We start from the raw sequence: 15187 nt of genomic DNA, 5'->3' as shown, positions 1-15187 counted from the left end.
TATAATAGATCTACCATCATAAATTGGCATTTCAGCGAGGGCGCTAGTATGACATTGAAAATATTACCATAACTAACAAAAAAATGGTAATTTATAATTTTTTATTGGTAGTAGATTTCTGTACAAATATTATGCAATCCATAATTCGAGAAACATGTTGTAAAATTAAATGGCATTTGTAACAAATTTATCCTCGATAGACAATTTTAGTTTCAAATTCGACCGGCTGCCAACTTACGATGGTAGATCTTTAGCTATAATGTAATTTAATATTTGAAGTTGACGTCTAAGAAATACTTAGTGCCTACTTAGTTGTTTCTAAATCTTAAATTGTTCTAAATTTACTATCGTCAATAATATAGCTGAAGTTAAGTTAATTATACATGATTATGTGAACTGTATCCTAGTTTGCGATCTGTATGTAGGTAATAACTAATAATTATGTCGACGACTCATCTACCTAATCACTAGATACGGTTAATAACAACAACATACTTACATTTACGAGTACATGTCGTAGTTTTGTATCAATTTTGTATCACTGGCAACAATTCGGTCATCAATTAAACGAAACAAACAAAAAAAACTGTACAAAGTCGAATTGTGGGAATCAAAAATAATGCTCACTCGATTGTATTCAAACTTCAAATTTAGAGATAAAACCCACAATTATTAGTTTAACAGTAACTGTTTGACAGTGTTTTGTGGCTAGCTAATTTGCTGCGATGACTCAAAAGCGGAATTTATTATTGAATCGTTCGCTTTTGTCAGCAGGTAGCGACAGGTAGTACAGGTAAAGTAGATGGTTAATGATTATTTGAGTAACCAGCTTTTTCTTTTGGGCAGTCTTCAAGCTTAAAACGTGAATATTTACGATATTTGGTGCTGGTGCGTTTTCATTAAAACATCTTTTATAAGTATCCGACTTATATACTTAATAGTTTTTAAGATACAACGCAATGTTACTTTTACTTTGATTGTCATCAAATGTAACTTCACGTGGGTACTTACTTACCTAACTAAACGACTACCTGTATGTTGTCTAGTTTTGTCGATGTGCTTATATAAATAAAAATATTTATGTAACAGTGTACTTACATACTTACGAATATGCAAGTACATTTATATCTACAATAAATTATTGATTTACGCATTGAACAAATGCCGTTCCTTTAATACGTCATAGTATTATAAATCGCGGTCGCGGGTGCAAATGACGCATGCCGAACGAAATATAATTTGTCATATAAATCCAACATGCGTCCATTTAATGTTCTGTTTATTGTTCTATTAGTAACAATAATAATAATATATTCATTGACATGTTTTCTTTTTCAAGTAAATTGGTAACGTTTTTAGTCATCTTTACAAGATTTAAGAATTAACACCCCCGTCGCCATCACGAAACAAATTGGCGTGTTCCCAGCTCGACGTTCTATCTCCGAATGCTAGCGAGTCCAAAATTTCATCGCGCCTATAGTTGAAAATTATTTGCCGTTTCACTGATGTATCATCTTAATGTTGAGTTTTATATTATTGATATACCGGTCTTTCGATACTATGCCAAAATTGTTTTATAAGTAAGTTTTATTACAATTGATTTTTTTTAATAAATAACTTTACTAAATAGTCTCTTCGTCTGATTATCATGTTCACTCCGAAGGTGATCATATGGGTCCTCACAGAGTGTTTACGAAGGTTAGCTACTCTCCCGACCCATTAGGTATTTAGGTACACTAATCAAATACGCATTGAAAAAACAGTGTGAATTTTTCACTAGGCCAACGTAGGTGTTTCCTTTTATTGGTCATGTAATATTAAATAAATTGTTATTGGTACATTGAACTAAGCAATAACACTTCAAAATCGATCATTTTAAATAGACCTTCTAAATTATCAGTTGCTATATAATGAAGTACTTACTACAATTAATTTATTATTTGACTAATGCATCGAGGGATATCAAATGCTGTGTTATTTTATCCTTGTTCAAATATTATGCATCCATATAAATACTTGAGGAAAAAGACTAAATCCCCACTATTAATAAAATTTAGTTTAATAAAATCGTAAAATAAAATGTCATGACATGATAGCGACTTTTCGATGAAGTGACTCATGCATCTTTAGTTCTCCGAAAATAGAGGTAACGCATCGTACAGTCACGAATGGTATTTTGTAAAGTGGACATTTAATTTTCTTTGTTCTGGTGTCAATTGAATGAAAGGTGACTTTAGCATGCCTTTCAGAAAAAAATCTACCAACAATTAAACCGTTCACAAAATAAAACATAAAAAAAGATCTTACTAAACTAAACTAAATGGCCAGCGGCAATGAAAGTAAACCACTTATTGTTTTATTGATTTAACTATTTTATTTTAAATGATTTTTAATTACAAAAATGCTCTCTATTTAGTATTTAGTTGGATACGGATTGATAAATCTGCCATGCAATTTTCAAATTCGCTGTGGACTATAAAACATCATGCAGTTATTTAAGTTGGATCGTATTCCACCTACTCACATAATATTATGGAATAATATCACATATCAGTATTTTTTATGATGAGATTGTCGCGATTCAATTAAATACTCTGTCATCACTAGGGATTCCAATCCCGGGATCCCGAGCTATTTTCGATACCTATGAATCCCGGGATCGGTAAACATAATCCCGAAACTTTCGGGATTGATTTTTTATCAATTTTTATTGAAAATAAAATAAAAACGAGTATATAACAAAAAAAACACTTTTAATAACAAATAACTACATTAGAAATAAAAGTGAGTTTGAATGAAGTTTGATTTATACCCATGTGTAAGTTGCCGATTCATTTTATTTTTCCACATAAATGAATAAAAATGAGAATGATTGGAAAAAAAACAATGCTTTGCACTATTAACAAAGTAATTCCACCATGATCTCATACGTTTTACGGCAGTTTCATATTTGGCTGGCTAATAAGATTTATGAAGCCGAAAGGTCATAAGTACACCATGATTTGCTTTACTATTTTAAATCTCGCTAACCCATTCATTAGATCTTTACTATCAGAAACAGCAATCTCATATCAAATTCACATTATTATTTATATTACAATATTATTTACTCCATTAAACTTTTTAAACTTTTTTTAAATTTCCAAGATTGAACGTATACAATATTAACAATAAATGTCTTAAATAGCATAAATTATACTAGATTTATTTTTGACCGATTTTATCAATGTTATTTGTAAATATAAAAATTTTATATTAACAATGGAAAAAAATGCCAATCCCGGGATTGTCAAATTGTAATCCCGAAATCCCGGGATCAGAATTTTGGCTCGGGATTGGATTCCCTAGTCATCACATCACACCCTCACTGAGTGCACACGCCAGCGATTTATATTTTCATGAAAACAGAAAAATACTGCACACCAAAATGAATACAATATCATACAGCCATACAAAAGCAACGAAATATAATAAATATGTAACATTCCTTTCGGGGCCATTACGAGAATGCCTATTCAATTAACTGGACAATCCAAAAATACGATAAATTCAATAAGCCACCTTTTATTCGAGAACATTCTGAATAAAACTATTTTTAATGCAGGTTTAGGATTGTACAAAAAAACACAACCTTCTGTGGCGATAAAATATTATTTCTTTTACAGCAAATACTACACAATCCACTTTCTTACGAAAGAAATATTTGTTAGCTTTCACCGTTTGCTCGATCGGTTGGTTTCATATATACTACTCATCATGCATATCACGTAGTCTATATCTGTGACAAATTTTGAAAACGTTATTGGGATGAAAAATCATAAAATAAAAAGTAAGTAGGTACCTACTTATTTATTCTACGGAAATAGTTTGGTCATTGAATCAATATAATATAGAGATTAAGTATGTTCTATGGATCAGATCTATAATTTAGATAAATTTAAAATGTAAAACAACGAAAAAACAATCGTACAACCCTTTCTATTAGACCAGGCGGACAAGGCTCTTATTAATATCGTACATAAGTGAAACGGCAAATAATTTTCAACAGTATGTGGAACGAAATTTCGCAGTCGTCGCCAATCGGAGGCTGACAGTCGAGGTGTGAGCACGTCAATTTGTTTTGTGATGGCGTCGGCGTGTAAAGATGACTAAAAAACGTTCTGCATGTACTTGAAAGAGAAAACATGTCAATGAATATACTATTATTATTACGAATATAATAATAAACATAACATTAAAAGGACGCATGTTGAATTTTTACGACAAATTATATTTCGTTAGGCTCGCGTCAATTGCACAATCCACTCATCGCCTAGTCACGATCTTTTTAGACCATGCCTCAGCTGAAGTATAGCCTTAAAAAAGCATATTATACTAGTGGTGACGCTATACGTCTTAATGACGTCACGTTCCCAAACATGATAATATCAAGGTGGTGAACAATATTCAATTAAGTAGGTAAGTACCTACCTACATAAATCACATAATATGTAACACGCGGTTAGAGGCGCGAGATGTGGTGATGGACTGAGGGAAGTGACGCGACCTTGTACTTGTCATATCTGATGCTAGACCGAAACATAATGAAATAAGTAAGTACATAATCTACTGATACTGTTCTCATTGATATTGGCTTATACCTACATACTATGACTAAATTTTCAATATAGAGATTAACATATTGCATGAAGGCGAGTTTTCAATATGAATAATTTTTATTGCAATGAAGGTAGAATTCATTTTTCAACCACATCAATCTGTATTTATATAATTTTATAACTTATGCATCTGTTTATGGATGAATGAAAATTGTATGATTATAATATTGTGCTTAGATGTCTACAAGCAAGATCGTTTACGAGTTATATGACAAGTTAGAAACCACTGCTTGCGCTATTAATAGTAGATACCTGAAGTCAATGTAATCAAATGAGAAATAAATTATTGTGGAACTGCAATATCTGACCCTGTAGATAGATGTAGGTGCCGTGAAAGCCCAAAGCTCCAGCCTTGCCGTAAAAACACCGAAAGAAACAAGACACATAAAAATAGCGTCTTCAGATTTCCGTACAATAATACAAAAACTGTCTTTACATACCCTATATACCGTTCTTGCTCAAATACAATAACTTCATCAGACATAAAGAAAACTGTTTCCCGGCTCCACATCAAAACTCATCTCGCCTGCAACGTGTCGAAAACGTCGATGTGACGTCTCGTTATTCACAAAACACACGTTGCCAAATGGAGCTCCACAGATTGGTCGCATGAGACTTTTTAGTTTGAAAAAAACATCTACGGTTGCAATCGACAAGTTGCACGCTTCTCGGGTGCGATAGAAGTCGCCAGGACGCATACAAACACTTACGAATTGATCATTACTATACCGGCTCGCCGATCGCCGCATCCAAATATCTATACGTTTCGAAGGTTATGTACGACTAGGTAGATGTGCGCGGTCTTCATATGCGACACCGGATCGATGTTCTTGGATGGTTTTATTTATGGTTGTGCGGTAGACAGGCGAGTTTAGATGTGAGAGCCGGCTAAATGGCCATTTAAAATTTAAGCCACGCAATGATTTCGTACCTACCTGGATAGTAATTTAGATTAAATACACTGTCAGTTTTCTAATATAAAATAAAATCTTTGTGCCCGATCTAGCAAATGGTACTTACTTACAGAATTAAAAGGACAATGAATTTGACCGTTTAAACAGAAAGGTTGCGATTAACGGATAACGTTCAAATAATAATGGCAGATAATAGGGTACCAAAAAATAATAACCATGTGGGTGCATAAGTAGGTACCTACAGACTGATATTTCGAAAAGAGAGATACAATTTTGGAATCGATTGGCGAATACCACCAAAAGTGATTCAGTCTCAATATATTTTTGAAGAGAAAGACAATTAGCGGGAGAATGACTGAATGACCAGACTGAATGAGCAGCGGCAGCGCCATCTTTAGATTAATAAAGCATGAGCATATCTTTTTGCACAAGCAACGAGTGGTCCACTGTTCAGCTGTCAAAATCAGATCCCAGATTGCTTGACATATTGATTAGCTTTTTCTCGTTTCAGATTGAATTACTTATAAAAAAATCTCAAATACCTATATTAATAAATTATTAAAAATATACATTCCTGTTATTCATCAGCATCCTTCACACAAAAACCGGTGGTAATATCGATTTCCAAAAAATGTGTAGCATTGATATATGCATTACATTTGTAAAAGGTGTGTTAATATCGTCGGTGTTTTGTAAAAAGGGCGAATCAACCATTTTGGCGAAATCGAGATTTTAATGAAAATACAATATGTAACCCACTAGCTTTGTTGTGTAAAAACGGCGAATTTTTATCTCCACAGAAAAGTACTTAAAAACGATAATCGACTAAAATTAAATTACTTAATTAAAATTACGAAATAAAAAGCAAATGTGACATATTAGGCCTTTTAAAATATATCATAATACCTATTATAATGACAGTATTCTTTCTAAGCTTTATTATAAACTTGTTAGATATTTATAATCATCTACAGGAAAAAACAAATAAATGTCAAAAGTTAAAAATCCTCCTCCTGTAAAGTAGCATTATGGTTAATTCGCCCTTTTTACAAAACACCGACGATATGCTAGTGCATGGTTTCCCAAACTATGGGTCGCGACCCACCAGTGGGTCGCGAGCGAATATTCAGTGGGCCCTCGCCACTGTATACATGAATTAAAAAATATATTTTTGCAGGTCACGATAAAATTCGAACGTTCATGAAAAAGCTTATGTTGTGGAAAAGTTGTATTGAGAATGGCAAGTATGATTGTTTTGAAACACTTGAAACTTTTATTATTGAAAACCAAGTGCAGCCTAAGATGAACGTACTGTCTGAAATTTCCAGTCATTTATCACTGTTAATAAATAACTTTGACGACTATTTTGGGGAAGAGATGAAAAAGTTTGGTTCGTTGCGTTGGATTTGTAACCCATTTCAAGACGACTTACCAACTAGTATGTCAACAAAAGCTAGTGAAGAACTCATTGATATATCAGAAGATACGTCACTGAAAAATAGTTTCAATCGTAAACAGTTAACGAAATTCTGGCTCTCGGTTGCTGATAATTATCATTGCCTGTTCGATGAAGCTATGAAAGTCCTCCTCCTCTTTACTACCTCATATCTATGTGAGGTCGGATTTTCGGCTATAGTTAACATTAAAACTAAATACCGAAATAAATTGGATATATCAAACTCACTGCGATTAAAAGTAACTGAAGTTGAAGTTGATGCTAAAACTGTAACGAAGAAAAATAAGAAACAAATACATCCTTCCCATTGAAATAACTTTGTAAAAAAACCTTGCAGGTGTAGGTATTTAAGTAATATTTTTTTTTATTTAAGTTGTGTTTCTTATTTCAACAGTCTTTCATTCATAGTGGTAACATTTATAATTTTTTTTTTTCAATTAGAACAAAAGACAGCATTAAGTAGTTCCACGACTCGCCACTAGGGGATCTGAGCATTACCAATATGTATGTCCTCTTTTCTCTAAGACAGCTAAGAGGTGGGTCCCAAGATTGGAAATTTTTGTTAGATGGGTCGGAGCCCAGTCAACTTTGGGAACCACTGTGCTAGTGTATTATTTATCATGTAATTTATCTATTCAAATCAAACCATTCCCTGTGTCAACACGACATAAGCGTCAGTATGAGCACTTTATAGAAAAATGACAAACAATGACAGTCATCCTTAAACAACAATGGGAGGGGCGGAAAAAGTAGGACCAGGGGCTCTATGTTAGAACTTGCGAGTGCAAGCTTCCCGGTCGAGATGACGTCATATGACATCATTATGACGTACTACCGGAGTGATAATAGCATTCGAGAAAATAGCGAGTGGTCAGACAGCGGCGCTATTCATTGTCACCATACACATATAGGTGTATGATAATAATATTTTCTATGGTTATTCTGTGCGCGGTCGGCATGCCTCGAGCGTGACGACACAATTACGTCATCTCGTCTGGTGCCACACGAGACGAGAGTTAGGAAATCGCGGTGCAGTCGTTGAGAATGTATCAGTTTTCTACTTGAGTCGGCAATGGCAGCGGGCATTGATATAGGACTATATTATGTAATACATATTATATCAATGGCAGCGGGGGATTAAAACCGATTGGGAAAGCCTGGTACATACTTAACTGGAACAGCTTCGGAATTTCTACTGAAATCGATCCAAAATAATATTAATATCTATATCTTCCTTTCTTGGCACCTGCACCATCAATGCTGTCGAAGCGAATTATGTCTGTTATAATTATGTATGTCACGGCATTACTAACTATATTCATTAGCAATAAAATTGATCTAAAAGTGTTTATAACGTAATTAAATCTAGTTTTATGGATAAAACTAGAAAGTATCACATAAAGATGCCAACGATTTCCACCTACGGAAATTCAAACATCGGCCCATTTTGTTTTATTTTATTAGCGACGTTTACGTATTCAAATAGTGAATAAGATGACCGTTTAAAATTATCATAAATAGCAAACATCATTCACCTAAATTTAACAGTCAAGAAAACGTCATTTAAAGCGCAATAAATAACTTGGGTAGGCAGTGTAAGGTGGACAAATTTACGACGGTTTGCGTTAAAATAATGTTCACCTTTGTGACGTAACATATAAAGTTGTGAGGTAAGTAACCCAAAAAGACCACATAGCCCGTTTTGATTTCGGTTCACCACTTACCACAAACCTTCCAATGTATTTTTTATGTCATTGTGGCGATAAAAACAAAGCACCTGTGCTCGCATGGGATGCTAAAATGATGTAAATATTGTTATCTTCCCAAATGGAAGATATTTTCTGGTATGGGAATTTTCAACCAAAATTAGATGATAATAATATTGCGATCTGTTATCTATAACCGCCAACGGACTCATAATATCTGTTTGTTTGTACTTGTAACCAAATCATATGAACTGGGTGACCATTGGCGGCTCTATGCTCGATGATTTGGTAGGTCAGTTTTATATTATTTTAATTTGCCTTTTCGTTGTACACTTAAAAGACGTATAGCAAATTGGCTTTTTATACATTATAAAAGAAGTGATATAAATTGTTAGATAGTTAGATTAAAAAGATAGATACCTACTTAACCTTAAAAAAAATGTCTATTTTCACATCAAACAATCAAAAATATTTAATAAAAACTCCGTAGCTTTTTCATTAAACTATCACTATCAGAAAAAGTGTTGTGTACTGTTATGAAATGGCGGGATCATGTATATATAAACACTTTTTATATTTCCACTGATTTTATTAGAAGGTAACTTTTACGATTAATATAGCAGATTACATTTTAAAGGGTAACTTTTATACAATGGTTTAACTGTTTAATACAATGAATGCAGTCGATGCGTTTTAGTCAAAGGTTGTATTTAAACTAAACTAAAAAGCTATTTTTGGTTGAGTACTATAATATTACAAAACAAACAATGACATTGCATAATATGAAACTTTCAGACAACAATAGGAAGTTTGAAATAATAGAAATATAAAAAATAATACGGTTGAAACCATGCTTGGTAGGTAATATAATACATGCTCATGCTTAGTAGGTAATATAATACATTCTCGATGAAATCGCGAGGCAATAATAATTAATAACAGAACAACGTTTTATACCTGTTTTCTTTAACACACTGAAAAATGTATTGTTATCTCTTTCTGGGACAATGACGAAAATCTTGCCTATGCAGCGTAAAAACAAATTTAAAAAAAGACTGGCGAAATGTGTGTTTTCTCCATTTCACATATGGAAAATGAGAGAGAAAGAGAAATAGGTAGAAATATTTTATTCCGGCATATTTCCAAATGCCCAAATTATAGCGACCGAGCGGATTCCTTTTGTTTGAATTTTATACACACAGTTCGTTCGTCCGTGTGCGTCTCGCCTTGACGTGTTAGCCGATAATTATTATAATACATTGTACCTACATCTTAGATTATAACCTACATAGATTGTAAGATGTTTATTTTTGGAGGGTCATTGACCAATTGACCTAATGGACCAGCCGCTATTGTGGGTGACACTATAATATTATAATACACATTCCCATTTTAATTGAAAATAGAAATCCAAACTTATACAGAGCCGATCGGTGGGTTCGGCGAGCCGGGTGACCGTCCAAAGCGCCGAACATTAAGGGCGCCAAATTTTTGGAATATGTACACACATTTTCCACTAGATTATTCCACAGTTAAAGGTTAATTAAATCAGTGTTCTTCAACCGGGCGGGAAAGCTTTCAAATAAAATTCGTCTCACAGAAACGCTGCAATCACGTATATAAAATTCTCTTACAAAGAAGCAGTAAGTAGTAGAAGTAGATGTTGCACTAGCCAAAAAAATATTGGTTTTTATTTCTGGATTATACCTATCAGTCTGCGAAATATTTCGCCCATGTTGGCCGGACCACGGGTATTAAAAGATTGAAGAACAACGAATTAAATGACTTAACCCAAGGGGTAGGTACTTGTCATTTCTGACACGTTTTGAGTTTTTATATAATTTGGCATTAGATAATATAATTAAATCACAAAATTATAAAATATTTATAATAAGGAAGATATTTCAGGTATACTGTCGTTTTTATACACCCTTATGCTTATCAAATACGTCACGGTATAAATACTAAACGCCGGATTTGATAATGATTATTGGTCCGACCCTGGCCTTTCGGATGCCAGACAACACAAGTGTAAAATACCATGCGACTACGGCGGCCATTAAATAAAAAAATACAAATTTGTGAAGACTGAAGAATAAGTAAGTACTACAGACTGTATATGTACCTGCCCTACATTTTTTTGCATATTGCTGTATTCGAGGAGCATTTGCTGAGCGTCAAATGTGATTACTAAACCTTATAAAATAATCAATAAATTATAATAATTAATATTAAAGTTAATAAGTCCATATATTCCCAAAAGACCCAGGCCTCTGGCGGTAGGAAGGGATAATAATAATTATCTAAGTGTAATAATTTAATAAAACCTAGACAGAACATTGTACTGAAAAAAATACATTTAAGACATTAGAACCGTGAAAGAAATTGAGACGATTCTGTCCACAGAACAAATTAATAAGATATAAATGTAAAAGCTATCGCCATGGATCAAGGTTTTGAAGCAGGTTACTTAATGAAGGTCAGGCCATTAAACTTTAAAGTCCTACAGAAAAACGAAGATGCATTTTTACAAAATTGCTATTCGCATAGTCATGAGAGTACATTGATGAGTGGAGGGCCTGTAAATTATCGTGCCGGCTAGCGTGATGGAGGAGGGCAAAGCTCGAGTTGAGATGTAGTGCCATCAAAAATATGTTTTAGAAGTATAGGCGTAGATACGGTCCAGGCCCATAGATGTTGCGGGTGCAGAGCATACCCAGAAATAATAGGTAGGTAAGTACGCTGAATTTATCGTATAATTTCATGGTAAAGTCTACTCATTTTTTTTTCTCCTTCTGAATGTTCTATACCAGCGATACTCAACCTGCGGCCCTTTAAGCTTTTATGTGCGGCCCAAAACACATTTATTATCAGGAATTTCGTATATCTTGAGATTCGTTTCGACTTTGACGCACAGATAGTGACACCCGAAGAGGGTTGTCATTATGGTCCACATCAGATCTGGTATAAGAGTGTTGCTATTGCACACGATTAATTTAAAAAACACGCATAATTTTTAAAATCTCAAAAATGATTTGTAAAAAATGGGGGGTTTCATGATTTTTTTCGTCACACCAGTAGTGATGCGGCCCGCGTTACTTTACAAATATACGTATTTGGCCCGAAGAAAAAAAAGGTTGAGTATCATTGTTCTATACTATTATAATATTATACAAATTATAAATATGTTTCGAATAAGTATAACAAAGAATACCAGACCAGTTTCGTCCGCCTCAGAAGGACATTTTCAACTTTTCTGAGACGGACGAAACCGGTATAAAAGTGGAAAAAGTACTATAAAATTTTGCGTTTTATTAAATTAAATTAATAATATACCTACTACTAATTGCAGATTATCTAATTTAGTACCTACATAGGTAATTCATAACTTAATTATCATTGGATATACCTACCTAAGCTTATTTCAGTCGACGTTAATTTGGCTTCAGTACACGTTATTTATTTTATCATAATAATTAATTACATACTTACATAAATTATGGATAATATTATAAAACATTGTACATTGTAATGCAATGTAATTGTGGCCAGTTACTTGGTTGCCTACACGCATCACTGTTCTGGTGAAGGAATGCGAAATAAGATGCGAGATAAGTAACATAGTAAAGTCTCAATACTTAGCAGAGATAAACATTTCTTGCGACTGTATAATAATTGAATACCACGAACTGATATGATATAAGTAATAATAAATGTAGGTAAGTATTATTACGTAAATTTCAACAGTATTCGTGTTTAACTAACTTATTTCTTAGTTCCATGCGCGCACACAGAACAATAGTTTGGGGGGGGTCCGTTTCTAAAAAAAATGCAGCTTTAATGAAAACACATAAGTATGACTGATAAAGTTTAGTGTGCACTATTTATATCGGATCTTAATAGCCTACCTCCACCTTTCGCCACTCGTGAACTGCGGATACGGCGAAATTTAGTAAGTACGCATAATAATTAGAGTTGGGTATTTCCCGAGAAAATCTCAATCTCGAGATTCGGGATTTCCCGAAATGATGAAATTTTGAATTCTCGAGATTCGGGACTTCCGGAAAAGAATTCTCGAGAATTCCCTAGAAATCGGGAAATTTAAAAAAAAACTGTAAAAATCCTAAAATCAGTGTAAAAAGAGACGATTTCCAAAAAAATATGATTTTTTTTATTTATGTAAGAAGACAAACAAAAATAATTCAAAACATTACTTATTAAAATATAATTTCAAAAAACGCAGACTGTCAATCGCTGCGTCTGACAATCACGTACGCTTTTGAGACACAAAATTCCCTGATGTTGCAAAAATTGCGCTCATTTTGAGTCGACGTTGGCTTAATTGTGTTAAATGCCCCTATCAGTCCTTGAAAGTTTTGTGTTTTCTGTCCACTTTTTTCATAAAGAAAATCGTTTTTTCAATTAATATTTCGTCCCCTTATTGCAGAACTAGCCCAATTGATTTTTTGTGATTTTTTTTTTATTTGACAGAAAAATTCGTTTTTTTGATTCTCTATTTGGAGTCAGAACAGGCGTATCTGAATTGTCAATTTAAAAAAAGTTATCAGCTTAGATCATTCCAAGCCTAAATTCAATCTTAAAAATATTTTGGAACTAAATTAGCCTAACTGACGTTAAGCTAGTTCTGCACGCAAAAGTACACCTACACGTTGGCAATATCGCCTCTTTCTATTGCAGTTAGGATTTATTTGTACTAGTTCGCTGTCAATGTCAACTGCCAATGTAATTACGCTGATGCTGTAATTATCAACAAGTATTGCAATCATTCTATGGACCATCTAGCTAGTGGCTCCTTCCACATCTAATTCGGTTGATGATGATGAGATAGTTAACACATTTTCTACCGAAATCAGTGGCATGACTGGAGATCTATCAACACCAAATCGATTGATCCTGTTGACTCAAATTACGAGGAGAAATCAGTGCCACAGTGGCCCACTTTACATTAGAACAACGAGGTAATTATGAGTTTTATTGTTCACTTTGACAACAAAAATAAACACTTTCTTGACTGAAATAAGAACTGCAATTTGCTTCTATCCCGCACATTAGCTCAATGATGTATATATTTTCAGACTCTGTAATCATCGACAAGGTTTGCAATAATTCTATGGATGATCAAGAGGTTCTTTCGACATCTGATTCCTTTGATAATGATGTGAAAGTGGACCCATTTTCTACCGACAGTGGATCAGACTATGAACCACCACAGCATTCACTATCATCACGCAGTGATGAAAACTCATCAAATGGTATTAGTAATATTGTAAATCGACTTTCAGCACCTGTCCTAGAGGTGATTAACTCAAATCAAGCAGGAAAAAAAGACTAGGAAAAGACAGCGTAATGAAGCTTTGTAGCGCAGAAATGTAATAAAAAAGCAGCGAAATTGTGTAAACGAATTTATAAACTGGAAAAACAATGTAATACGTGAGCATCAAATGAAGGAACTCTCTCCTCAAACATGCAAATTTGGTTGTTCTATAAAAATTACCCAAGAACAGAGGGTTGCAATATTTCATCAGTTTTGGAATTTAGGTGATACAAATCAACAACGTGAACCGGTTCGTTGAATTTAATAAAAAAAGAACTACAATTGATATAAGTGAAGGTAGAGAAAGAAGTCATCGTAAAATGACTGACAACTCAAATTTTCTTTCAGAAGATCTTAACAAGATTAAAATATGCCAATTTTTTACAAACCTAATTGAGCATACGTTATCAAATGGTTAAGACTGTTGCAAAGAAATCATACCACCTTAATTCAAGCACGGTTGCTGATGACAACAGAGGGTCGCAGAGGATATGTGCGGTAAGAGACCACATGAAGCAAAACGTGAGGGATCACATTAACAGCTTTTCTACAGTAAGCAGCCATTATTGCCGAAAAAAGACCACGAAGCAGTACTTGGACGCAGCATTAAATATAACAAAGATGTTTGACCTGTATAAAAAGGACTTAGAAGAAAAAAGCTTGACAGTAGCCATTGCTTCAATGTACCTACATATAGAGGCATATTTTTAATGAATTTAATTATTCATTCTTTACTCCGAAGAAGGATCAGTGTGACTTTCTCTTGAAATATGAGCAGAGCAGTAATGAAGAAAAAGATATTATGAAAGCAGAATATGATACTCATCTAAAAAATAAAGAGTTACCCGAAAGTTAAAATAAACTGTCAAGGAGCAGGCAAAATTAAATAAAACGTTCCTATTGCGCAACAACAAGTCTTACAAATCCCTAAAGCAGAAGTCGCACAACTATACTATAAACATAAACGAAAGTATACCACATACAATCTCAGTATTTATGATCTAGGATCACAACAAGGTCATTGTTTTATGTGGCATGAATCAATCGGAATGAGAGGAGTGTGTGAAATTTGGAAGCTGTGTCTTTGATGTCATCAAACAACATGTATCGGAAGGGAA

At 33.7% G+C, this 15187-nt stretch overlaps 1 protein-coding gene across 1 annotated transcript in view; it reads right to left on the bottom strand.

Annotated features, from left to right (window-relative positions):
* kmr (pleckstrin homology domain-containing family A member kramer) overlaps positions 1 to 15187 on the bottom strand; it is a 143246-nt gene that overhangs the window by 57134 nt on the left and 70925 nt on the right. The window lies entirely within an intron of this gene.

The sequence above is a fragment of the Rhyacophila brunnea genome, unplaced genomic scaffold (genome assembly GCF_057557595.1).
Source record: "Rhyacophila brunnea isolate RB1 unplaced genomic scaffold, BYU_Rbru_1.0 scaffold_6, whole genome shotgun sequence".
In the NCBI taxonomy this organism is placed as follows: domain Eukaryota; kingdom Metazoa; phylum Arthropoda; class Insecta; order Trichoptera; family Rhyacophilidae; genus Rhyacophila; species Rhyacophila brunnea.
Note: the sequence above shows the minus strand (reverse complement) of the source record. Positions and strands in the feature narration are given on the sequence as shown.